The 27097-nt window shown below is 41.6% G+C and overlaps 1 long non-coding RNA gene and 1 pseudogene across 13 annotated transcripts in view; both read left to right on the forward strand.

Moving 5' to 3' along the window:
* LOC122068868 overlaps positions 1-27097 on the forward strand; it is a 102575-nt gene that overhangs the window by 17993 nt on the left and 57485 nt on the right. For 10 of the 13 annotated variants that reach the window (XR_006137271.1, XR_006137274.1, XR_006137272.1 and 7 more), the window contains one exon: positions 3496-3740. The exons of 1 other annotated variant lie outside the window; for it this stretch is intronic. This is a non-coding gene — a long non-coding RNA (uncharacterized LOC122068868). Of the gene's footprint in view, positions 1-3495; positions 3741-27097 lie in introns of those variants that run through there. 2 more of the 13 variants (XR_006137268.1, XR_006137270.1) reach the window with 1 other exon arrangement.
* Positions 4875-6443, forward strand: LOC122068867 (annotated as a pseudogene).

The following is a 27097-nucleotide window of genomic DNA, read 5'->3' on the forward strand; positions in this document are numbered from 1 at the left end:
ATACCACCGGGGTTGCCAACTGTCCTAATGACCAGTCGGGCGTAATGTCTAACCGCCACAGTGACCCGACAACCGCGACCACTGCTTCCCCCCAAATGGTAACCCAACACCTTAACCCCTGTTGGGAAGGGTCGTAGCACGGGAAGATGATAATCCTAAACCGCATGCTCCTATATGACAATAGTACGATTGTATAGTGCCACCGTATCCCATACCACGGGCCACCAATGCACTCATTTCCAAGCCGACTACGGCGTCTAGTCTATTAATGCATCATACACAATGATGTCAACATTCATCACATAAGCATATCATCACTTGGCATTTAGAAATAAACACAACACACATAGCACAATATATGAGGATGGCTAATCTACATAACATTTTCATGATGACATGGCTAGTCTAGATACAATTAAATGAATGCCAAACAATGCTTTGAAATAAGGCCAAACGTCCTCTCCCCACTTACCTGTAGTGTACAAGGACTAACGCTCGGTACGGGTGAGATCCGGTGCGAGAAGCGTAAGATTTGGTGAACCTATCATGAGTGAGCGGGGTTAGCATTTTGCCACTTTGGAATAAAATTAACAAGATCCAATGACAAAATCATGTTTAGAATCCTAAACGAAGGTCGCACGTCCGTTTTGGGTCCAATCGGATGTAAAAATCACGTTAGGAGCCTCTCGGGTGGGTCGGACAGCCCACCTGTCTGACCCACCAGTCAGACCCACCGGTCTTGACCGGCGGGTAGGTCAGCCCACCGGTCGGCCTGTCGGTCTGACCCGCTGGTTGGGCCCGAGGGTCCTGCTAAGACCGACGGGCAGGGTGGCCTACCGGTCGGCTCGTCGATTAGGCCCGAGGGTCCTGCCCTCTTAGGCGGGTGCCCACAGGCGGGCCAGATGGCCCACCGGTCTTGGCGGGAAAATCCATTTTCACCTGAAACCTTCCCCAACCTTTGGGGAATCAAATGGGGCTCTTCCAAACCCATTCTCCACACATTCAAGGTCTTATAAGGTGGTTCTAACCTAGATCTAGGTTAGATTTAAGGAATGGAAAGCCGTCTTACCTTCTCTGCTCAAGAACTCCTTCAAAACCCCAAAATCATTTTAAATCAACAATGCTTCTCCAACCTCGTAAACACTTCTTCAAATCCTTCAAACTCAACACATAGATCATCTATTAAACCTTAGGTTCATCATCTCAAAGGGGATTTGCAAGACCTAAAGAAACCCTACCCAAATCAAGGGTTTTACTTGTACTTGGGTATGGTGAAAGTTTAAGGAACCTAGACTTTGCTCACCTCTAAACGTAGCTCTAGTAATGGAGATCACTCTTCCCATGTCGGAATGGGAAGATCAGGCCTCGGCGCCGCTGAAATCCATCTCTTCTTCCTCTTCCTTCCCTTCTCTTCTTTCCCTTCTTTTCTCTCTCCTCTTTACTCTTCTCACCAACGTCCGAGTGTCATAAATGAGAAAAGAAAACAAGAAAACATAAATGCTATTTATACTTCCTAAAATAACTAAGTAATCACATAGGTGGGTCACTCAGGTGGGTGGATGCGCCCACCTGTGTCCGCCCACCTGAGGGTCAAAACTTGGCCAACAAGTAGGATTTTGACAGAATTCGGCCCTCGGCACGAATCTCACTCTTGGCATACGATGTAATATACGTATGCGCCTTAATATACGGCTACATACCTGCTTTATCCGTACATGGCCTTGTGATAGGTGCATGTACATGGCTTGGTTACCCCCGTCTCTTCTGGCACTAGCTCGGACTTGTCGGGCCAGCTGGTGTTTAAGGTCACCCTTGTCATCATGGTCCATAAGGAGCCCACCTTAACTCTCTCCGGTTCAAGTCCTGCATGGTTAAACCGGGTCAACCGTGTAATCAGACCGGGTTTAAGAAGTAGGGTATTACAGTATGGGTCTCTCAGATCATTGTAGAAGAGAGTCTTAGAGCCCAGGGGAAGGATGGATGGAGGCTAGAAACCCTCTTGGTGGTTTAAGAAGCTCCCATCATAAGAGAGAAGCAGAAGAAGAGAGATGGAGTGTGGCGCAGATGGAAGGAGGCACTGGGAGAGAGAGAAACAAGAAAGAGAGAAAGAGATAGAGAAAAAACCAAGCCCTAACTGGAGACAACACATTAAAAACAAAAGGGGAAAGCCTGAAACCATCTCCAACCTCAAGAAAGCATGTAACCCAGACGCTTAGCAATTCATAACAAGATGAGCTGATGGAGAACATGACTACAAGTTTTTATACTAAGAGGCAAAATTTTCTCATTACTAGGCAAAGTATAGACTTCGTAAGGCTGCTTCTTGGGGTAGGGAGGGAGTTAGAGTCACGCTAATGGTAGACATGAAGGGGGACAACGGGAAGATGGTGGGGATGGTTTAAGAGATGGATGCTGATTTGGGTGGCATATTCTAATCCAGGATCGAGATTAGTGGCGGAGGAAAGAAAAGCAGAAGAATAAGGGGAAGGATTAGGGGGTCCACATTTAAACTTGGAAGGTTGGATTTGAAGAGGTTAGTGAGGTTGGGGGTGGGCTAGGCAGGCCAATGTAGAGGATTTGATGGGGATTTGGGCTAGAGCTAAGTGAGAGTTGGGGTGGTGGCGAAGGGTTGGGATTAGACAGCTAATGGGAACAAGGTATTTATTGATGGTGACCCGTGAACCCCTTGGGCTGAACCAGTCTCAAACCAGAGTCAAATAAGGCTGCAGGGTTCTCAGTTTGGAGAATTCTTGATTTTAGTTAAAATAGGAGATCTCTTGCAGATCCAAGGAAGTAACAGAAGCTTATTTGCAACGCCAAGTAAGAACTCGATTCCAAACTAGGGTTTGATCTTTTTTTTTTAAGGAGAAAAGAGGCTCGGATGGTTACATAATCTTGCATCTGTGAGTGGTTTCATACAATAGTTGCATTATCATTCCCTCCTTATACCCTTTTGATTTATTGAAGTAGTGATTTGCTAATTATCCACTTAATAAGGTTTGTTCTTGTAACTTATTCCTTCCTCAACCTTATAAGAAAAAATTTTCCCTTGGAGTTCCAGTTAAAAATTTGCTTCATTGAAGTAGTGGTTTACTAATCATCCACTTTCATCATTAAAATATTGGTTCATCCACTTCTTATCATTGTTCCCAATAAGTTATCTTTTTTCTATTCTTATTTTATATTTGTATGCATAGTTTGGGAAAGAATTATTGCTATAGAATATTGATCTCTTGTGGAATAGGTGCTGGAAATCCCTTATAGGTTCTGTCTTTGTAAGAACGATGTGAAATTTGTTAATTCTATTTCAAGGCAAGTGAATGCTGACTATAAATAATACCATATTTTTCATCTTTCTATGGTGTTGTGTATATATACTTGAAAACTTAGCATTAGGTTTTTGTTTATATTTTATGATTCAACTGTTATTGTGCCTGTGAATGTTTGGCCAGGTTTTTTTCATAGTAGGTTTGATGAATTTTGCTTGTGTTACAGTGCAGGTCAATTAGTGGTGAAGAAACTTTTACTCATATTTTCAAGGAAATATATATTGATTACTTTGGTTGACCAGTATAAACCAAGGTTCGAAATTTCATTTCGTTTCGGTATTTCAGTGGACTCAGAAACACCGAAATACCAAAATTTTGGCGAGATTTTCCGAGATGGTATATTTTTTTTTTCTGGTTGACTATTTCGGTGGTCAAACGATCATATTTTGACCTGAAACTTGGTGGGTAGCTTATTTTAAGGTTAATAAACATGCTTAGAACATAAAAATGCAAAAATATTAGAACACGACATTGTTTTAGAGTTGTACCTTTGTTTGGCAGCAACCGTCGAATTGTTCTGAAAATTTTACCATGTATTTATGTACTATTTAAAAAAAAATGGTTTTAGAGAAAGAACTTTACATTTCCTAAGCTTTGAATGTGTAGATCTTCTTGTAGGAGTCCAATAGAAGTCAAAACATGTGATGATGTGGCTAATTAGAGGCTTGTTGGAGTGTTTTTCCTTTAAAATATGCAAATGGAATTGAAACCACCGAGACAGGTGAGATAAAGTCAAAATTTTGACTCTGTCTCAACAAAATTATGTATTCATAAGCATTGGAATGTATTGTTTCGGTGAGATACCAAAACGATACCGAAATTTTGGCCGAAATACTGAAATTTGGTACAACTCTTATTTAGTGCCTAATTTCATTTCGGCAAAAAAAAAAAAAAACTGCCGAAATTCTAAAATTTCGCTGAGATTTCGAACCATGGTATAAACTAGAGTATGGGTATTTTCCTGAGACACTTCTTAAGTTTCTTTTTCCCCCTTCGTTTATTTGATTGGATGTTGTTGTAAGGTTCAACAACTTGTTTCGTTTCGCTGTTTTAGTGTTTCTACCGAAAACCGAAGCAATGTACTTTTTTCATGTGTTTCGCTTGGCCATTTTGAAGGGCTAATGATTGAAGTGACTGAAATTAGCAAAATGAGGGAAATAAAATGACCGAGAAGCCCGAAATTTTGACAAAATAATACATTTTTGGGCCGAAAGAGCGAATTTTGTAACGAAATGGTCGAAATATGACTGAGATGACCAAAATTATGTACATATTTATTTTATATGTCATTTCTTTTCAGTGGAAAAGAAGATACCAAAATATCCGAGATTTTGGCGAGGATATCGCTGAGTTTTTGAACCATGTGTTGTGCATTTTTTGTTGTAGACTATTGATAGGATGATGTGTGGTGGCCTTTTTTTTTTTTGGGGGGGGGGGGGGGAGTGGTGCATGAATGGGAAACTGGTAGTCCAAGGTGTAAATCCCCTCTCCCTTTTTAATTGACATGGATACATGTATGTCCAAAGAAAGGAAGATGCGGTTGGCTGTTGTTCCCTACGATTTCCTTTTCTTTCACCAAATCCACAGAATCATAACAAGGTCCAAGCCCTTGCTGTTTTTTTTCTCCATTGCAAAGGTTGCTCTTAGCTTGTCAACACTTTCCGATAGGCTTTGAACCTGCAGAAATTTTTGCGGAGGAAGAGAGAGAGAGGTAGAGATGGGGGAAGCTCTGGATACAAGATATTGGTGTCACATGTGCTTTCAAATTGTGAACCCTATAGTGGAAGTTGAGATCAAATGCCCATTCTGCGAAAGCGGTTTCGTGAAAGAAATGGACAGAAGTAGAGAGCATGATAGCGATTCTGATCCGGGTTCTGACTGAGCATTCTCTCTTTGGGCTACTATCTTGCTTGGAATGATGTGTAGTGGTCTGCGTGGGCGTCGAAGATTCAGAAGAGAGAAAGAAGATGACAGTCGACAGGGAGAGTTGGAACCAGAGAGGGACTTTGAATCCATCCTCAGGAGGAGGAGAAGCTCAACTGCCATCCTCCAATTGCTTCAAAGTCTTCAAGCTGGGATCTCATCCGAATCTTATAGTTCAGAAAGCAGTAGGGAAAGAGATAGAGATCATGAGCGTGTTATCTTAATTAATCCTTTCAACCAGGCAGTAATTCTGCAAGGCTCCGTTGACCTGAGCCAATCTGATAGCCGAAGTCATAGCACTCCCGTTTCTTTGGGTGACTACTTCATAGGACCTGGTTTGGATCTATTGCTGCAGCATTTGGCAGATAATGATCCCAATAGATATGGAACCCCACAAGCAAAGAAAGAGGCAGTTGAAGCATTGCCTACTGTGAAAATTGAGGAGATCATTCAGTGTTTGGTTTGCTTGGAGGATTTTGATATTGGGGCAGAAGCTAAGGAGATGCCTTGTAAGCATAGATTTCATAATGGGTGTATTCTGCCTTGGCTGGAGCTTCATAGTTCTTGCGTGGTTTGTAGGTTTTAGATGTTAGCTGATGAATCCAACCTTGATTCTGATGCATATTGGAATAATAGGGATAACAAGGTGGAAAGCGGCGGTGGCAATAGTGACCACGGTATTGAAGTGGTGGAGAGGGAAGTGAAGGTGGAAATGGGAATGGGAGAAGGTTTTGGGTTCCCATTCATGGCCTTTCAATGGATTGTTTTCTTTGTCAGGATCTCAGAGTGGTGCTAATGCTTACTCACAATCATCTTCATCTTCCACTGGGGGATCACAAAGTGCTTCGCTAACAGATGACAACTGAAGAATACTCATCCTGTACCATCCATTATCTATTTTCTTGTTCTTTTCCTTCATAATCCTTCACTTGCTTTCTCTTCTTCTGTACATGCTCATTTACATGTCACTTAATGTGAGTTTATGCATGTATTTGGTAGGTAAGTATATTCATTTTTAACTGGCCTCTTGACTAGCATAGAAGACGAAAATGAAGTTGCTGGAGAAAACAGAGTGCTGGAATGAATCTGCTAGAGCCTGGAGAAGACGATCTGTGCGAAGAGGAACCTGACAATGGGGCCCAGACAGGATCAAGGGGAGCGAGAGGTGTACATGAGATGGTATGAGACAAAGAGGGGCTAGGATTGGTATAGAAGAATGACCAAGAGGGAGATCCTGCAAGAAGATGGGTCAGTGGGATGGGTCGATGTATCCAAGGAAGGGTGGAGGGTGGAGTGTGGAGTCTTGGGTCGGGTGTGGGGAGGAGGTGGGCTGAGAATGGAGATGGGCCAAGGAATTAAAGGAGGAACATGATGGGCTAGGTTAGAAACAGGGTTAAGCTCAAAGGGTAAGTTAGGAATTTTTGGAGGTAGGGAGGGCTGAAATTCGAAGAGAAATAGGGTTTGACCATTAGGAAGGCAACGGGTAAGGATCACTTCCTTCGATTTCTCGAAAAGGCAGGAGATCATGATCGGTGGACGAGGAGTGAAAGGAAGATAAGAAATTAGAAGAATGGAGGTTTAAGTCAGCGGAAGGTGACAAAGATTGGCAAGAGCCGACAAGGCCAGGGCTCGGAGACCATAAGGGGCCAAAAGTGTTGTGACTTGCAGGGCGGAGGCTACAGACTGATGGTCTAAACGAAGGACCAGCAGAAAAGTTGTGACTCCCAAAGGGGTGACAAAGGTTTGACGATGGTTTTGGTGAGGGCGGCACTTCGTACTCCACCTCTTGCCACGACTGGAGTGGCGAGTAATTGTAGCAGAGTTACGAGGAGGATAGTAGAGGGAGATGATCTGTTGAGTGTAAGGTCAGTCAAAAGGAAGGTCATCGGTGGTGGAGGGTATAATAAAGGGAGTGGGAGAAATAGCAGTGGAGCGGATGACCATCATTTGATCTGGAGTCAGAGATGAGAGCACCAGTTCTCCGAATGGTGAATAAAAATTTTGCATGCCAAGCAATGAGGAGGAACCCAATCATAGCATATTTCAGTTAGAAATAAGAAGTACCAAGGTTAGAGATGAGGGAATAAGATGGAAGAGAGGAAGGAAGAAGGAGAGAAGATGAGAAAAAGAAGAGATTCGGTGGGAGCCAAAAACGTGAATGAGCACTTGCTCATCTCACCCAAATTATATTCAAATATTCTTTTAGGGAATTACATATTCCTCCCTTAGGGAGGTGAAAGAGAAATAAGGGAAATAAGAGAAATTATATATAAAGACAACTTAACATAAAACAGTTCCGAATGTACCCCTAATACACATATTCTAACACTCCCCCTCAAGTTGGAGAATAAATGTCATGCATTCCTAGCTTACATAAGAGGGTATTGAACTGGTGAGGAATGAGCCCTTTGTTGAAGATATCCACCAATTGATCACCTGCCCTCACAAAGGGTATGCAAATATTACTGGAATCGATCTTCTCCTTGATGAAATGCCGGTCTACTTCAATGTGCTTTGTTCTATCATGTTGTACTGGGTTGTGAGCAATGCTGATTTCTGTTTTGTTGTCACAGTAGAGTCTCATAGGTCCTTCAGTATCATACCCCAATGCGAGAACCAACTGACGTAGCCGAGTGATCTCACAAACAGCATGAGCCATTGCTCTGTACTCAGCCTCTGTATTGGATCTAGCTACAACCGGCTGTTTCTTCTCCATGTAACCAAGTTACCCCCCCACAAATGTGCAATAACCAGATGTAGATCTCCTATAAAAAATGGATCCAGCCCAATCAGCATCGGAGTAGCCTTCAATCCTCAAGTGATTATGCTTGGCATATAAAAGCCCTTTCCCAAGAGAGGACTTCTAGTATCTGAGGATATGGTACACAATATCCAAGTGCCCACTGTTGGGTGTATGCATAGACTGGCTCATAACTCCCACTGCATAAGAAATGTCTGGGCGAGTTAGAGACAGATAAATCAGTTTTCCCACTAGCCTCTGGTATTTCCCTGCATCAATAAGGGAATGGCCACAATCCTCTTCTAGCTTATGATTTTGCTCAATAGGAGAACTTGTTGGTTTACATCCCATCATTCTTGTTTCCTTCAACAGATCTAGAACAAATTTTCTCTGGCATATACATTGATTTCCTTTTTAGATCTTGACACTTCAATACCCAAGAAATATTTCAAGTGTCCTAGATCCTTGATCTCAAACTGTTTAGCCAAATAAGCTTTTAGCCTAGTTATCTCCTCATTATCATCTCCAGTCACCACAATATTATCAACATACACTACCAGTGCTGTGATGGTGCCATTACCTCTCGAGTAAATAATGTGTGATCTACTTGACTCTAGGATTATCCATTTTTTAGAATGTCATGTCTAAACCTCTCAAACCAAGCCTTTGTGACTGCTTCAGACCATAAAGTGCTTTCTTGAGGAGACACACCTTCCCATCGTCTCCCGAAAACTTGAAGTCATGAGGGAACTGCATATACACTTCCTCCTCCAAGTCGCCATAGAGGAAGGCATTCTTCACATCCAATTGATATAAGGGCCAATCTCTATTTGCCGCCACAGACAAAAGAACCTTTATTGAGTTATGTTTGGCACAGGAGCAAAGGTCACCTAGTAATCAATGTTATACACCTGACTGTACCCTCTTGCCTTGTACCTCTCAATAGCACCATCTGATCAGTACTTGATTGTATAGACCCATCTGCATCCAACTGGAATTCTCCCCCTGGGAAGGTCAACCAGTTTCGAGGTACAATTCTTCTCAAGTGCCATCATTTCCTCTGATAAGGCTTGTTTCCACTTAGGGTCTAACATAGCCTCATTAACTATTTTGGGTATAGAAGCATAAGAAAGAGCAGTTGTAAAAGCAACACCTGTAGGAGAGAGAGCATCATAGGAAACAAACTGGGTTATAGGATTACTACAAGCTCTCTTGCCTTTATGAATAGCAATAGGGAGATCCAACTCCAAATGAGGAGAGAAGATGTTACCTAGTTGAGGAAGGGGAAGCTCAGGATATGGATCTAAATAGGACTCTTGGCAAGTCTTCTTTGCCCTTCTTGTGTACACAATATAAGGGCCCTTCTCTATACAAGGTTCATCCACAGTAGGAACATCATCCACCTCTTTATGTTTACCAATATTGAAGGAAAAAGGAGTAAGAGGCAATGGGGTAAGAAATGGAATGGCATCAATAGACTTTTCTCTTTCATTTCCATTCTCCCCCTAAAGAGGAAGCTGATGAGATGCAAAGTAAGGGGTAAACTCAATAAAGGTGACATCTTTGGAAAGAAATTGCCTACGAGATGGAGGGTGATAACACTTGTAGCCTTTGGTGGTGGAAGAATACCCAAGGAAGAGGCATTTTAGAGCCTTAGGATAAAGTTTGGTGTGGGAGGATCTGTTAACATGCACATAACAAACACAACCAAACACCTTAGGAGGAAGAGGGAAAGTAGAATATTGAGGAGATAAGAGTGCAATTGGGTTTTGAGACCCAAGAATTTTGGTAGGCACGCGATTGATTAGGAAAGCCGCAATAAGTACGACTTCAGACCAAAAAGTTTTAGGAACATGCATACTAAATAAAAGACTTCTACCCACTTATAATAAATGACGATTTTTCCTCTCAGCTACCCCATTCTGTTGGGGTGTATCAACACAAGCAAGATGGTGGATAAGACCAATATCAGTAAAGAAGTCTTGTAAATCACCATATATGTACTCCGCCCTTTATCAGACCGGACAATTTTGATCCTGGTTTGAAACTGGGTATGGACCATTTGATAGAAGTTTTTGAAGGCATCATAAACATCACTCTTATGCTTCATAAGAATGGTCCAAGTACAATGAGAAAAGTCATCCACAAAAGAAACAAAATAGCGATGGCTAAACAGGGAGGTAGTGGGACAAGGTCCCCAAACATCGGTATGCACAATATGAAAAGGAACAAAAAATCTATTACCGTGATAAGGATAAGATGAACGACATTGTTTAACAAAAGTACATAGTTCACAATGGAATACATAAGTAGAAGAAAAAGATGTAGACAAATGAGATAACTGTTTCCACATGAAAATAAAAGATGGAATGTCCCAAATGCTGATGCCAAAGCATCATAGAGTCTATAAAACTAGCATCACTGCGGCCACATGCATAGGACTGTGGTGTAGTAAAAAAAGGTAACTACGGCTCAAGATGATATAGTCCGCCTTCTTCACGTCCACTACTAATAGTCCTCTTCGTCACCAAATCCTGAAAGAGACAATGAGAGGAAAAAAAGTGATACAACAATCTAAGTTTTAGTTAAAGTGCTCACAGATAATAGATTCAGGCTAAGGTTAGGAACATAAAGGACAGAAGTAAGTGAAATGGAAGAGGTAACAAGAATACTGCCTTTACCAGAGACAGAGGAGAAGGTACCATCAGCTACCTGGATCTTATCCTTATCAGAACAAATGGAATAGGAATCATAGTAATGGGACGTACCAGTCATGTGGTCAGTGGCACCAGAGTCAATAACCCATGACGGAGGTATGGAAGGTGCAGTGGTGGTGACATGCATAGCAGAAGCATCCTGTGAGGTAGATAGGCTATCAAACTGAGAAATGAACCGACGAAGCACTGCAATATCATCCCTAGAGAAGGAGCTAGTATTTGTCTGTGCAGGCCTCTAGTATCAGTCTCTGTCATAGCAGTATGGACTGTAGCCTCTCCTCTGTGGCCACCATATGTGCTAGAAGATCCACCATGTGTAATAGGTCGACCATAAAGGACTCAGCACCTCTCTTGAGTGTGGCTAAATTTCCCACAATGATCACACTATTGTCTATCCTTGTCATCTCCACGGGAGGTCCCTTGACCTCAGCTAACTCCACGCCAGTCTCTGTGAGTAGTGGAGGAAAGAGCCGAGAGCTCAAGTGAAGGTGCAGAATCCATGGCACCTCTCCTAGTTTCCTCACTCAGGAGGTAGTACACACCTCATCAAGTGTAGGTAGGGGTGACCGGCCCAAAATCTGTATCCGGATCTGCTCATATTCTGAATTTAGCCCACCTAGAAGTATCAGAACACGCTCTTTCTCAAGAGATCTATAGTCATTGGCTTTATCATCAGGATTGGTCAAATGAAGATCTTGATGATGGTCATACTCCTCCCAGAGGCCTATAATAGTGTTATAGTAATCAGAAATGGACCTAGTACCCTGCTTCATGGAGAGTGCCTGCTGAAGAAGCTGGTAGACCTTCATAGAGTCACCTACTCTATCAAAGGTCCTAGAGACACTATCCCAAATATCCTTGGCAATTTTCTTCCTTATAAATCTCCTACTTATCTTAGCCTCTCAGGTTTCATGGAGAAAAGTAGCCAAGTCATGACAGTGGAGTTTACAGTTTCCTATTTCTAGTACCCGGGGTCTACGACAGTGGGAGCCTTCATAGCCCTAGTAACATATCCGAGCTTCCCTCTACTCCGTAGGGATAACTTTATAGAATGTGACCAATCCAAATTGTTGGAACTATCCAACTTCACAAGAGAAATCTGGGTGTTAGGATTGTCAAAGACAATCGAACTGGGGTTGGTATTGCTCGACCCCCCCCGATGTAGCTTCCAAATGTTCCGAGAGATCAGGCATAATGCAAGGATATCCCTAAACAACACTCTAAGGGGAAATCCAAAGCAAGGAGAACACCCAAAAACCTTATTCTTGGAACCCAGGAAAAAAAGAAAAAGAAAAAAAAAGCTAGTAAACTAAAGAAACTTGATGGAAAGCCAATAAAATCCACTTCAAACTATGGAGCTTCATCTAATAACCACACACAAGCATCACCGGAGAGAAATCATCTAGCATATATAACCGACACATACTCTACCAGCATTTCATACCATATATTCCAAAAAAAGGGAGATAGGCGATACCTGGCAGCAAATGGAGAAGGAGGTAGTGCTCCAACAGCACACCAAATCAGCAAGCAAGGCTTGGAGAATCAAATCTAGACCCCTGGGCGATTCTTTTAAGCCATACCACACTCTCAACCCAACATGGAGTAGAGAGAAAAAAAAGAATAGAAATAGGGCTAGGCAGTAATGCTATTGTGAGCTTCTCCTCTCCATGTGAGCTCCAATCAGTGTTTGTAGCCTTCAAAACTCCTTGTAAGTGTCTTCAACTTGTTTCTACAACTCCATTATGCCTCTTTGTATACTTTCTTACATAGTATAGCCTCTAATGGACCCTTTTTTTCTTTTAGGGTTCCAGAAGAGACTTAAAGAATGGAGCAAGGAAGATAAGTCAACTCTCAAACCTTTGCCAAGCTCTGATACCAAGTTAGAAATAAGAAGTACCAAGGTTAGAGATAAGGGAAGAAGATGGAAGAGAGGAAGGAAGAAGAAGGAGAGAAGATGAGTGAAAGAGGAGATTCAATGGGAGCCAAAAATGTGAATGAGCACTTGCTCATCTCACCCAAATTAGATTCAAATATTCTTTTAGGGAATTACATATTCCTCCCGTAGGGAGGTGAAAGAAAAATAAGAAAAATAAGAGAAATTACATATAAGGACAACTTAACATAAAACAGTTCCTAATAAACCCCTAATACACATAGTCTAACAATTTCTTGGTGGAAGGCAATTCCTTTACCATCCATGACAAGCAAAGAGGTGGGAGGAGAGATTTAGGCTGAAACATCAACACATTCTCGTGTAAGACTGTCTTTGCATCCTCTTAGCTCTAATATCAATGAAGAGAGGCTTGCCCATAACTAAGCTTATAATGCTTGGGCCCTTCTTACACTAGAAATGCAAAGGAAATCTAAGGAGGGAAATCCACAAAGGAATGCAGCAATGATCCAACTTGTGAAGTTGCATAAAACGATTCCATTGACATAGGAATATCAGTTTGTTGCCAACATGCCACCTCCTTCCATGGCCTTAAGCATATCTTGTTCTATGGAGGAATCGAAGATGCTTACTCCATTTTCCATAAGGTATGTCACTATAGGTCCTTGAGCCTTCCATTATTTACTGAGACAGAGGAAGAAGAGAACAATCCAAAGGGAATGGGGACAAGATAATCTTGTCTTATCTTCCACGATGACTAGCGGATTGGGGGAGGGAGGACTAGATATCAGCAAGGGGGGAGAAGGAGGGGGAGACTAATCTTCCTGAGAGATGATAGAGGGAACATTGGCAAATCTACTTAGGCCGGAGAGTAAACAATTGTGGGTGAGAGTAGGGAGAGGATAACGTTAGTGGGTTGCCATGGGTTAAGCTATATGGAGGTGGAGCAACCATTGTGTATGGAATGAGAATCATACCGAGTGGAATAGTTATAGAGGAAAGAATATTGCTGCAGATCCAAGAGGGATCAGAAGGGAGAGAGGCAGTCCATAGGGAGTTATTTTTTAGGATGTGAGAATAGACCTAAGAAACCCAAATAATGTTATGCTTGGGGGTAATTTTCCAAATAGGCTTGAGGATGCCCATAGAATTAACATCTTTGATTCTTCTCAGGCCTAGACCCTAAATGACACCTAAGAAACCCAAATAATGTTATGCTTGGGGGTAATTTTCCAAATAGGCTTGAGGATGCCCATAGAATTAACATCTTTGATTCTTCTCAGCCCTAGACCCCCTTCTGATTTTGGGCGGTAGACTTTGGCCCAACTTAGAGGATGAAGGAATTTTAATGAGTCTGTACCTTTCCAGAGGAAGAAACAGAGCAAATGCTTTATGTAGTTAGAGGTGGTAGCAAGGAGGGAAGATGCCAGACCAGTAGAGATACATGGATTCAAGGACTAGCCTGATAAGGACTAGTTGACCAGCATTAGAGAGGAGCTTACCCTTCTAGATTTGGAGCCTCTTCCTTAAGAGTTCAAGCAGTGGGGAGCAGTAATGGTCCAAAAGTCTGGAGGAAATAAGAGGAAGGCCAAAATATTTAACGGAGAAGGAATCAAGGGAGAATCCAATGATTTGGTATATCCTAGTAGGAATCAGAGACCCCAGAGAGAAAAATATAAGATTTAAAAAGACAAATGTGGAGACTTGAGAGGTGCTCAAAGAGATAAAGGAGACATCCCAGGACCCGATTTTCTCTCCCCCTAGATCTCTCGTAAGACCTAGCAAAAATTCTCTCAATATTCTCTCCCACTAATAATTATCCCAACCCTTGATTTTCTCTACTTCCCTACTCCCAACCCATTTCTCTAATCTCTCTTCTCTTGATCCCTCTCGCACGATCTAGCATGACTTCTCCCGATTTTCTCTCCCACTAATAATCATCACAACCCTTGATTTTCTCTCCCTCTCGCACGTCCTAGCAAAAATTCTTCAGATTTTCTCTCCCACCAATAACTATTCCAATAATCGATTTTCTCTTTCTTTATCTACCCTGATCCCTTTCTCGAATCTCTCTCTTCTCCCGATTTCTCTCGTATGACCTAGCATGACATGTCTCATTTTCTCTCCCATTAATAACTGTCCTAACCTTGATTTTCTCCCTCTCACATAACCTAACAAAAATTCTACTTATTTTCTCTCCCACTAATAACCATCCTGGGACCGATTTTCTCTCTTCGTAGATCTCTCTCACATGACCTAAAAAAAATTCTCCCGATTTTCACTCCCACTAATAACTATTATCACACCTCGCCTCTAATAAGCCAAGGTATGCAGCACTGGATTCCCAAACCCAGTCAACCTACCTCTACCAGGATCACAGATGCAGTCAACTACTTTGCAATGTAATAAGATCTCTAATACCAATCAGTGTACATGTATAAAATTCATAACATAATAATACCAGTGGTGATTTTGCTACAATGATAAATGTAATCATACGAGCCCAATTGAATTAACCCACAACTCAATAGATAATAGTTACATTGTACATCTTATATATAAATCATAATATATGAAGGGAACATCTATCCGCATCTACAGTGTCTCGCAGACACAGCCTAACAACCTTTGCTGAAATCTTGTCCGCTTCAGCTCCGGTTCCACCATCTAAAAAGAGAAATCCATGAGGGATGAGATACACTAGTCCAGTGAGAGGTGAGCAGGCAGGCAAACACATCGAATCATGATGTCAAATGCATGCTCGCAACCATGATGCCACAATGCGCATCCACATGATCCATTTTCAATTTAATAATCTTGTCTAGTTACTATGTCTCAAATATGAGTATAGCTGCTATAAGAAATATAGGTGGTATCCCCTCCCCAGTACGTCGGTCTTTAGAGATACAAGTTAATTGCAAACAAGAGTTAGCTAGTCCCAGAAAGAACCTCGATCCCCCAGCCAACACCTAAATAGTGTGGTGGTATCCTTAGTACGTTGGGCTTGAGATACAAGCTAGTTGCAATCAAGAGTCAGCCAATCCCAGAAAGAACCTCGGTCCCCCAGCCAACCCCTAAATAGTAACCCCAATAGTCACTTGTACAGTACGTCGTACCGTGCCATTCAACAGCCATACGGACAGTCCGTTATACCATGTTGTACCCACCTTGGATACAGTACATCGTACCTTAATGTAGTAGTCCCACCAAGACCTACCACTAATATGGGATTAGTTAATACTTCACCCCCTATTGGTAAGGGGGTTTGAGCATTGGGTTGTGATACTAGCCCAATGCAATTCTTTATTAATACAATTCAGCCACTATCATCCATACATCCATACCACCTCTGACCTCTAGGCCCACGGTACAAGAATCACCCTTGGCCACACCATGCCCTAGACCGTCAAAGCTACAGTAATAACTGTAGTACTGACCTTTGAGCCCACGCTACCAGAATCACCCCTCAGCCACACCGTGCTACATACCATTAATACCTCAGTTACAACCATAGATCTCATCCACATAATCCACATCCACATTCACATTCCACAATCACAATCACAATATTCACAATGTCCACAATCCACATGTGCACCAAGATTTATATATATATATATATATATAAATACAACTATAACGCCAGTCAATCCATTACGTATATGAAAGCAATAACAAAATAGATAGAAGAACTCCGTAAAATAAGAAATAATCACCCACACACCTCGATACCCAAATCCAAAGTCTTTCGCTGAATTCTTGTCATCTCGTATCCTTGCCGAGTACATTAGTTTCTAAATATCATTTCAATTGCTAAGTATTAGTTTCAGTCCATTTTGTCCAAAGACAGCCTTAATCCAAACTTCAGTTGAATTCCCTCACCAGAACTCAACCACAGACCATGTAGGAAAAGCACAGACCTATGGCGGTAGCTGTCCCATATACTGATTTAACAGACTCATATGTAGGCTGTTTCAATAACCCACATAACCACAGTCCAACTATCCACTTAACAGAGCCATATAATAACCCATTTACAAATGGCACATCCCACAGGTGGTTGGGGTAGAATTAGTAAAAACAGAGAGCATTCCCCTGTAAAAATACCCCCCAGTAGGTTAAGTGCAGGGGCACCGGCCTGCAGCAGGCATCCACCAGATGGAGGTTTCCAGCAGCTCCTGGCAGTTGCCGAACTCCCCACTGATCTAAGGTGGTTCTGCCCAATTTTGCACCCAATTTGGTGTCCCTGAGTTCCTTTCATGTGTGTGGATAGGTCCCACACCATAGGGATCAATTTCAATTAATTTTCTCCACTTCATCATGGTCTACAAATCCACACTTGGCCTACTATGCAAGTTTTCAGCAGTGTATAGGTAAGCATTGTTGGTTTTGTGGTTGCCAGCACAAGTAGCTCCCATATTGGGCATGAGCAAACCCAAAATCGTACTTGGGTAAACATATGAAGATAGACATGTCCAAATCCAAATCTACTTACATTTCCCCTATTGAACTGGAACTCACATTGAAATGCTATTTGGGTTGAAAATCCAAGCTCAGCAATAAATCATTAGGAGACCTACTACTTTGGGTTCTCCAGTATAGGTAGCCCCATAATTAGGTCTCTACAACCTTAGAGATAGAAGGTTGTACCCTAGATCAGCCCATACTTATGATTTCCCTGCTTTTGAGGTTTAGAAGTGAGTCAGAGATGAAGGTGGGCCTCTGAACCCCTCCATTCTTCTCTCTCAATTCTGGGATGGTGATCCTAGCTCTGAAATAGAATTCCCCTCATCATACCAAGTCTGTTTTAGACTATGATCAGCCATAGGAATAAAGAACCAACATATACCTACCTCCAAGCACAGGCTTATCATGCAATCAATACTCAATTTATTATTACATTACTTAAGCTCTATCCCAGCAGCTAGGTTTTCAACCCTAGACAAGAACCTTCTTCACAAGAGGTCTGGTACCTATTTGTGAGGAATTATAGGGATGGTTGCTGGCTTATGCATTGTCCCAAATGTATGGAAAACAGCCCACAACACCAACCCAGCTCCTATAATTGGATTTCCAACACAGAAACAAGGGATTCCCTGTGTGCAACCCAACACTCAGCTGTAGGGGCTGCAGGGACATTTTCCCCAATCTGAACACAATCCTACAGTGAGGACAGAAAACATATATTGCCCACACTACTTGCATATCAGACATTAAACCCAATTCAAGTCTTGGGTTACTAACTGCACACCCACAACTCTCAATTCAGCTGTAGGGGCACACAGGGACCACATGGGACCTGTACAAATCCCATTTAATACATAAACAGCATACCATCATGCTCAATTTCAGTTCCTGTGACTGAATTTGCCCGAATTCCAGGCTTACAAGGTAAATTCCCTATCCCTGGGTGGCTGTATGCTTGGGAAACCTTGCTGAAATTATTTTTTACTTACCCTATTGTACAGAAATTAGGAAGTAGGATTTTTACCTTAATTTTGCAGGTACAGTAGGAAAGGTAGCAGCAGTAATTCTCCCAACTTGGACAACAACTTGCACTCTTGAGTAGGTTGCTCTATGCTTGGACAACAGCTCCATGTACTTCCTTCAGCTGGTATGTAGCAGCGACATGAGAGGCAGCAGCCACAGCAGTAATAGTAGCAGCCAGCATGTGCAGCAGAGGCAGCAGGGGTAGCATGCAGTGTGCAGTAGCAGATGTAGCACTGGGACAGCAACATCAGCAGCTTGCATGCTGCAGTAGGGGCAGCAGCAACAACCAACAGTAGCAACAGGGGGTGCAGCAGCAGCAGTAGGGACAGCAGCAATAGCAAGGATCAGCTGCATACAGCCCTATATGCACAACCCAAGAAGACCCCTTCTTCCTCTTCTCTTTTCCTCTTCTTCTTCTTCTCCTCTCCCCCAAACGAATTTAGTTTGTGAGAAAAGAGAGAAAATGAGAGTAAATGGGTTTATATAATGGCTGGGCATAAGCCACTAGGGCTTGTTTGGCTGTAAGGGCACATTTTTAAAAGCACTAATGCTAGCATGTTGGCCCATTTGATCATCTGCATGTTGGGTGCCACATGACCATTGTTGAATGCCCTTTCAACTCATGCATTTTGGGTTGCAGACCGCACCACCAGCAGTTCTCACTGGCTGGCTGGTGGTCAGGCAGGTTGCCTGCCGGTGACAGTAAACTGTTCACCCAGCAGTTCAACCATGTGGCCAAAGGTCAGACATGTATGTGACCTTCATTTCACCATTTTGGCCTAATTTCTTCAATGTTTGTCCAGTGCACAAGCAGTTGGTATGCTCATTGTGCAACCTTCATTGGCCAACTAAGGCAGCCCAGCTGCCCTTAGTGCCTACTATGTCCAGACACCCGAGGGGTGCAGATAAATTTTGATTTGGGGTATCACAACTGTCCCAGCCCTTGATTTTCTCTCCTTCTCTACCCCCAATGCCTTTCTCAGATCTACCTCTCTTCTCTCGATCTCTCTTGCACGACATAGCATGACTTCTCCCGATTTTCACTCCCATTAATAATTGTCCCAACCACCGATTTTCTATCCTTTTCATGACCTAGAAAAAATTTTCCCCTGATTTTATCTCCACTAATAACTATCCGAACACTTAATTTTCTCTCTCCCTCGATCTCTGTTACATGACCTAGCAAAGAATCTCCCGATTTTCTCTCCCACTAATAACTATTGTAGACCTTAATTTTCTCTCTCCGTCTCTACCCTAACACCTTTCTCGAATCTCTCTTTTCTCTCGATCTCTCTCTCATGGCCTAGCATGACTTCTCCCCATTTTCTCTGCACGACCTAGTATGACCCCTCCCAATTTTCGTTCTCACTAATAACTATCTTACTGCCCGATTTTCTCTTCTCATAGATCTCTCTCGCATGGCCTATAAAAAATTCTCCCTATTTTCAATCTCACTAATAACTATTGCAGACCCCAATTTTCTCTCTCCTCTACCCATCACCTTTCTTGAATCTCTCTTCATTCTCTTGACCTCTCTCATATGACTTAGCATGACTTCTCTTGATTTTCTCTCCCTTTCGTATAACCTAGCAAAATTCTCTTATTTTTTCTCCCACTAATAACTATCACAACACTTGATTTTCTCTCTCCTTCTCTTCCCCGACCCCTTTCTCGAATCTCTCTCTTACGCTCTAGTAGGACTTCTCTCGATTTTATCTCCCACTAATAACTGCCTGAAGCCCTGATTTTCTTTCTCTCACATGACCTAACAAAATTTCTCTCTACTTTCTCTCCCATTAATTTCAATCTCAGGAGCCGATTTTCTTTGTCCCTCGATATCTCCTACACGACTTACAAAAATTATCCTAATTTTCTCTCCCACTAATAACTATTCCAGCCCTTGATTTCTCACGGTTTTCTCTCCGCACGATTAGCCCAACCTATGAGTTTCTCTCTCCTTCTCTACCCCCAACTCCTTCATCGAATCTATCTCTCTTCTCTCGATCTCTCTCAAAAAACCTAGCATTCCTTCTCCTGATTTTCTCTCTCGTTAATAATCATCTGAACCCCTGATTTTCTCTCCCTCTCCCGCACAACCAAGAAAAAAATCTCTCGATTTTCTCTAAAATAATAACTTTCCCAGCACCAAATTTTCTCTCCCTTTATCTATCTTGCATGTCATAGCAAAAAAATCCTAATTTTGACTCCCACTAACTATCTTAACTCCCAATTTATCCTCTACCCTTTCTCGACTCTCTCTATTCTCTCAATCTCTCTGGCACGACTTAACAAGACTTCTCCCAATTTCCTCTCCAACTACTAACTATCCCAACCATCGATTTTCTTTCCCTCTCGCATGACCAAGCAAAAATTCTCAAAATTTTCTCTCCCACTAATCACAATCTCGACACCCGATTTTCTCACCCTTGATCTCTCTCGCACAACCAAAAAAAATTCTCCCATTTTCTCTCCTAATAATAACTATCCCAACCCCAATTTTCTCTCCTCTACCCCAACACCTTTCTCTAATCTCTCTTTTCTTGACCTCTCTCTTACGACCTAATATGACTTATCCTGATTTTCTCTCCCTCTCACACTACATAGTAAAAATTCTCCTAATTTTTTTCTCCTACTAATAACTATCCCAGCCCTCGATTTTTTGTCCTTTTCTACCCCAACCCCTCTCTCGAATCTATCTCTTCTCCCGATCTGTCTCGTACAACCTAGCATGACTTCTCCTGAATTCCTCTCTTAATCATAATTACTCGAACCCCTAATTTTCTCTCTCACACAACCTAACAAAATTTCTCTCGATTTTCTCTCCCACTAATAACTATTCCAGCCCCGATTTTCTCTCTTTCACTACCCCCAACCCCTTTCTGAAATCTCACTTACTTTTCTCGATCTCTCGCACGACCTAGCATGACTTGTGGTGATTTTCTCAACCTCTCTCACATGACCTAGCAAAATTCTCCCAATTTTCTCTTTAACTAATAACTATCCTATAATCCTAGTTTCTCTCTCACATGAGCTAGTAAAAAAATTTTTAATTTTCTCGCCAACTAATAGATATCCAGGCCTGATTTCCCTCTACTCTACCCCCAACCTTTATGGAATCACTCTCGGTTCTCTTAATTTCTCTCGTTTGACCTAGTTTGACTTCACATTTTTTTTTCCAACTAATACCTATCACGGCTTAAAAAAAAAATTCACTTTTTTCTCCCACTAATAACTATCCCAACCCTCGATTTTTTCACCTTTTTTTCCCCAACCTTTTCTTGAATCTCTCTTGCACGACCTAGCATTACTACTTTCGATTTTTTCTCCCATTAATAACTATCCTAACACCCTATTTTCTCCCTTTCACACGACCTAGCAAAAATTATCCTAATTTTGATTTTCCATCGATCTCTTTTGCACGACCTAGAAAAATTCTTTCGATTTTCTCTCATTAATAACTATCCCAACCCTTGATTTTCACTCTCCTCCTCTACCCTTAACCCCTTTATTGGTTCTCTCTCTTCTCTCGATATCTCTTGCATGACCCAATATAACTTCTCCTGATTTTATCTCCCACTAAGAACCATCCCAACCTCGATTTTCTCTTCCTCTCGCACTACCTGGAAAAACTTCTCTTAATTTTCTATCTAACTAATACTTAGCCCAGCCCACAAAATTCTCTCTCCTTCTCTACCCCCAACTCCTTTCTTGAATCTTTCTTTTCTCTAGATCTCTCTTGCATGATCTAGTATGACCTTTTCGATTTTCTCTCCATTAATAACTATCCCAACCCCCGATTTTCCCTTTCTCTCACTCACGACCTAGAAAAAATTCTCTCTATTTTCTCTCCTATGATCTCCCTAGTATGACCTAACAAAAAATCTCTCGATTTTCTATCCCACTAATAAGTATCCCAGCTTGAGATTTATCCTGTACCCATAACGTTTCTTGAATCTCTCTCTGATGTCGTGGTCTCTCTCGCATTACCTAGCACGACTTCTCCCCATTTCCTCTCCAACTAATAACTATCCTAGCCACCAATTTTCTCTCCCTCTTATATGACCTATAAAAAATTCTCTCGATTTTCTCTCCCAGAAATAAATATTATGGCACCCGATTTTATCACCCTTAATCTCTATCGCGAGACTTAGAAAAAATTCTCCAATTTTCTCTCCCATAAAAATCCCAGACCCCTGATTTTCTCTCTTTCTTTACCCCGACTCCTTTCTCGAATCTCTCTTCTCTTGATCTCTCTTATAAGGCCTAGCATGACTTCTCCCAAAAATCTGTCCAACTAAAACTATCCTAGCCCCCGATTTTCTCTCCCTCTCATATGACCTATAAAAAGTTCTCCATATTTTCTCTCCCACGATCTCTCCCGCAAGACCTAACAAAAATTTTCCTGATTTTCACTCTCCTCTAGCCACAACACCTTTCTCTAATCTATCTATTTTTTTGATCTCTCTCATACGACCTATTATTACTTATCCTAATTTTCTCTCCATATCGTATGACCTAACAAAAATTCTCCCGATTATTTCTTCCACTAATAACTATCCCAGCACTCGATTTTCTCTCCTTCTACCCCTGACCCCTTTCTTAAATCTCTTTCTTCCAGCGATCTCTCTCGTACGACCTAGCATTACTTCTTTTGATTTTCGATCCCAATAAAAACTGCTTGATTTTCTTCCTCTCACACAACCTAACAAAATTTCTCTAGATTTTCTCTCCCACTAATATCTATCCTAGGAAGAGATTTTATCTCTCCCTTGATCACTCTTGCACGACTTACAAATATTCTTTAGATTTTCTCTCCTACTAATAACTATTTAAGCCCTTGATTTTCTCTCCTCTACCCCCAACCCCTTTCTCTAATCTCACTTACTTCTCTTGATCTCTCGCACGTATGACTTCTCCCGATTTTCTCTTCCTCACTCGCATGATCTAACAAAATTCTCCCGACTTTCTCTGCAACTAATAACTATCCTAGGACCCTATTTTCTTTCTCCCTCGATCTTTCTTACATGTCCTAGAAAAATATTCTCCTGATTTTTCCTCTCGTTAATAACTAGCCCAACCGTCGAAATTCCCTCTCCTCTGCATCCAAACCCTTTCTCGAAACTATCTCTCAATCTCAATCTCTCTCGCACATCCGAGCATGACTTCTCTACATTTTCTCTCCAACTAATACCTATCCCAGCCTTTGATTTTCTCTCCCCATCATATGACAGAATTAAAATTCTCCTGATTTTCTCTCCCTTGATCTTTATCACAACCTAAAAAAATTTCTCCCATTATCTCTCCCACCAGTAACTATCCCAGCCCCCAATTTTTCTCCTTCTTTACCCCCGACTCTTTTCTTGAGTCTCTTGCATAACCTAGCATTACTTCTCCTGATTTTCTCTGTTATTAATAACTATTTTAGCCCCCGATTTTCTCCTTCTTGCATATCCTAGTAAAAATTCTCCCAATTTTCTCTCTCCATCGATCTCTATCAAAAGACCTAAAAAAAATTCTCCCAATTTTATCTCCCACTAATAACTATCCCAGACCCTAATTTTCACTCTCCTTCTCTGCCCCTAACACCTTTCTCAATTCTCTCTTCTCTTGATCTCTCTCGCACAACTCAGCATGACTTCTCGTGATTTTCTCTCCCATTAACAACTATTTGAATGCCCAATTTTCTTTTTCTCTCTCCCTCGATCTCTTATGCACTACCTAGAAAAAAATCTCCCATTCATCTGTCCCACTAATTACTATAGCTCCCAATTTATCTTCTACCCCTAACCCTTTCTTGTGTCTCTCTGTTCTCTCGATCTCTTTCGCTTGACCTAGTAAGACTTCCCCCCATTTCTTCTTCAATTAACAACCTCCCAGCCATCGATTTTCTCTCCTTCTCGCATAACCTAGAAAAAATTCATTTGATCTTCTCTCCCACTAATTACTATCCCAGCATCCGATTTTCTCACCCTCGATCTCTCTCGCACGACCTAAAAAATATTCTCCCCTTATCTCTCCAATTAATAACTATCCCAACCCTAATTTTCTCTCTCCTTCTCGACCCCAACACCTTTTTTGAACTTCTCCCTCTTCTCTTCATCTTCTCCTACGATCTACCATGACTTCTCACGATTTTCTCTCCCTCGTGCATGATTAAGCAAAAATTCTCCTAATTTTTTCCCACTAATAACTGCCCTAGCACTCGATTTTCTCTCTTCTTATCTACCCAGACCCCTTTCCCTAATCTCTCTCATATGACCTAGCATGACTTCTTATGATTTTATCTCCCACAAGTAACTGCTCGAATCCCTGCTTTTCTTTTTCACACAACCTAATAAAATTTCTCTCAATTTTCTCTCCCACTAATATCTATCCCATGAGCTCATTTTCACTCTCCCTCAATCTCTCTTGAATGACTTGCAAAAATTCTCCCGATTTTCTCTCCCACTAATAATTATTTCAGCCCCCGATTTTCTCCCGATTTTCTCTTCTTCTCTTCCCCCATTCCCTTTCTCGAATCTCACTCTTTCTCTTGATCTCTCGCATGATGTAGGATGACTTCTCCTGATTTTCTCTCCCATTAATAACTATCTCAACTCTCGATTCTCTTACATGACCTTGTAAAATTCTCCCGATTTTCTCTCCAACTGATAACAATCTTAGGACACGATTTTCTCTCCCTCGGTCTCTCTCGTATGACCTAGTAAAAATTCTCCTGATTTTCTCTCCCAATAATAGCTATCCTAACCATGATTTCTCTCTACTCTACCCGTAACCCTTTCTCAAATCTCTCTCTATTCTCTCGATCTCTCTCACGTGACCGAGCATGACTTCTCTATATTTTCTATCCAACTAATACCTATCTCAGCCCTCGATTTTCTGTCCTTATCTTGTGACCTAGCAAAAATTCTCCCGATCTCTCCCTCGATTTCTATCACAACCTAAAAAAAATTCTCCCATTTTCTCTCCCACTAATAATTATCCCAGCCACCGATTTTTTCTCCTTCTTTACCCCCGACCCTTTTCTCGAATCTGTCCTACAAGACTTAGTAATCCTTTTCCCGATTTTCTCTCCCATTAATAACTATCTTGGCCTCCGATTTTCACCCTCTCACACGACCTAGAAACCTCCCGATTTTCCCACCCACTAATAACTACCCCAACCCCTTTCTCGATTCTCTTTCTCTTCTCTTGATCTCTCTTATTTGACCTAGCATGACTTCTCCCAATTTTCTCTCCCACTAATAACCATCCCAACTCTAATTTTCCAGCCCTCTCGCACGATATAATAAAAATAGTCCTGATTTTCTCTCCCAGTAATAACTATCTCAAGACTAATTTTCTCACCCTTGATCTTTCTTGCACAACTTAGAAAAAATTCTCCTATTTTCTTTCCTATAAAAATGCTAGCCCCCATTTTCTCTTTTTCTTTATCCCCGACCCCTTTTTTGAATCTCTCTTATAAGACCAAGCATGGCTTCTCCCAAAAATCTATCCAACCAAAACTATCATAGCCCCCGATTTCATCTCCTTATTGCATGACCTATAAAAAATATCTCTGTATTTTCTCTTCCTCACAAACCGCCTTACAAAAGCTCTCCCAATTATTTCTCCCACTAATAACCATCCCAACACTCGATTTCCTCCCTCCTTCGCTACCCCTTCCCTTTTCTGGAATCTCTCTCATCCCCCGATCTATCTTTCACTACCTAGCATGACTTCGCTCGATTTTCTCTCCCACTAATAGCTGCTCAATCCCCTAATCTTCTTCCTCTCACGACCTAATATAATTTTTCTCGATTTTCTCTCCCGTTAATATCTATCCCAGGAACCGATTCTCTCTCCCTTGATCACTTTTACATGACTTGTAAAAATTCTCTAAATTTTCTCTTCCACTAATAACTATTCAAGCCCCCGATTTTCTCTCCTCTACCCCCCACCCCTTTCTCGAATCTCACATACTTCTCTCGATCTCTCGCATGACCTAGCATGACTTGTCCCCATTTTCTTTACCTCTATTATATGATCTAGCAAAATTTCTCCCTGATTTTCTGTCCAACTAATAACTATCCTATGACCCGATTTTCTCTCCTTTGATCTCTTTCGTATGACCTACCAAAAATTTTCCTGATTTTCTCTCTCATTAATGACTTGCCCAACCTTCGAATTTCACTCTCCTTCTCTACCCCTAACACCTTTCTAGAATCTATCTCTTTTTTCTTGATCTCTCTCGTATGTCCTAGCATGAATTTTCTTGATTTTCCCTCCCATTAACAACTATCAAAATTCCTGGTTTTCTCTCCATCTCTCGTATGACCTAGAAAAAATTCTCTAGACTTTCTCTCCACTAATAACTATCCCAACACCTAGTTCTCCCTCTCACATGACCTAGCAAAAAATATCCTGATTTCTCTCGTACTACCTAGCTTGACTTCTCTCGATTTTCTCTCCTACTAATAATTGCTCGAACCCTTGATTTCTTCCACTCACAAAAGCTAACAAAATTTCTCTCGATTTTCTCTCCTACTAATATCTATCCCACAATCCGATTTTCTCACCCCCTCAATCTCTCTTGCACGACTTGTAAAAATTCTCCCTATTTTCTCTCCACTAATAACTATTCAAGCGCCCATTTTTTTCTCCTCTACCCCCAACCCCTTTCTCTAATCTCACTCACTTCTCTCGATCTCTCGCCTGACCTAGCATGACTTCTCCCGATTTTCTCTCCCTTTCTCGCATAACCTAGTAAAATTTTCCTTTTTTTTGTCCAATTAATAACTATCCTAGAACCCAATTTTCTCTCTCGCTCGATCTCTCTCGTATGATCTAGCAAAAATTCTCTTAATTTTGTCTTCAACTAATAACTATCCCAACCCCGATTTCTCTTTACTCTACCCCCAACACTTTCTCGAGTCTCTCTCGGTTCTCTCGATCTCTCTCGCATGATCTAGTATGACTTCTCCACTTTTTTTTCTCCAACTAATACCTATCATAACGCTCGATT

The sequence above is a fragment of the Macadamia integrifolia genome, unplaced genomic scaffold (assembly GCF_013358625.1).
Source record: "Macadamia integrifolia cultivar HAES 741 unplaced genomic scaffold, SCU_Mint_v3 scaffold472, whole genome shotgun sequence".
Lineage (NCBI taxonomy): Eukaryota > Viridiplantae > Streptophyta > Magnoliopsida > Proteales > Proteaceae > Macadamia > Macadamia integrifolia.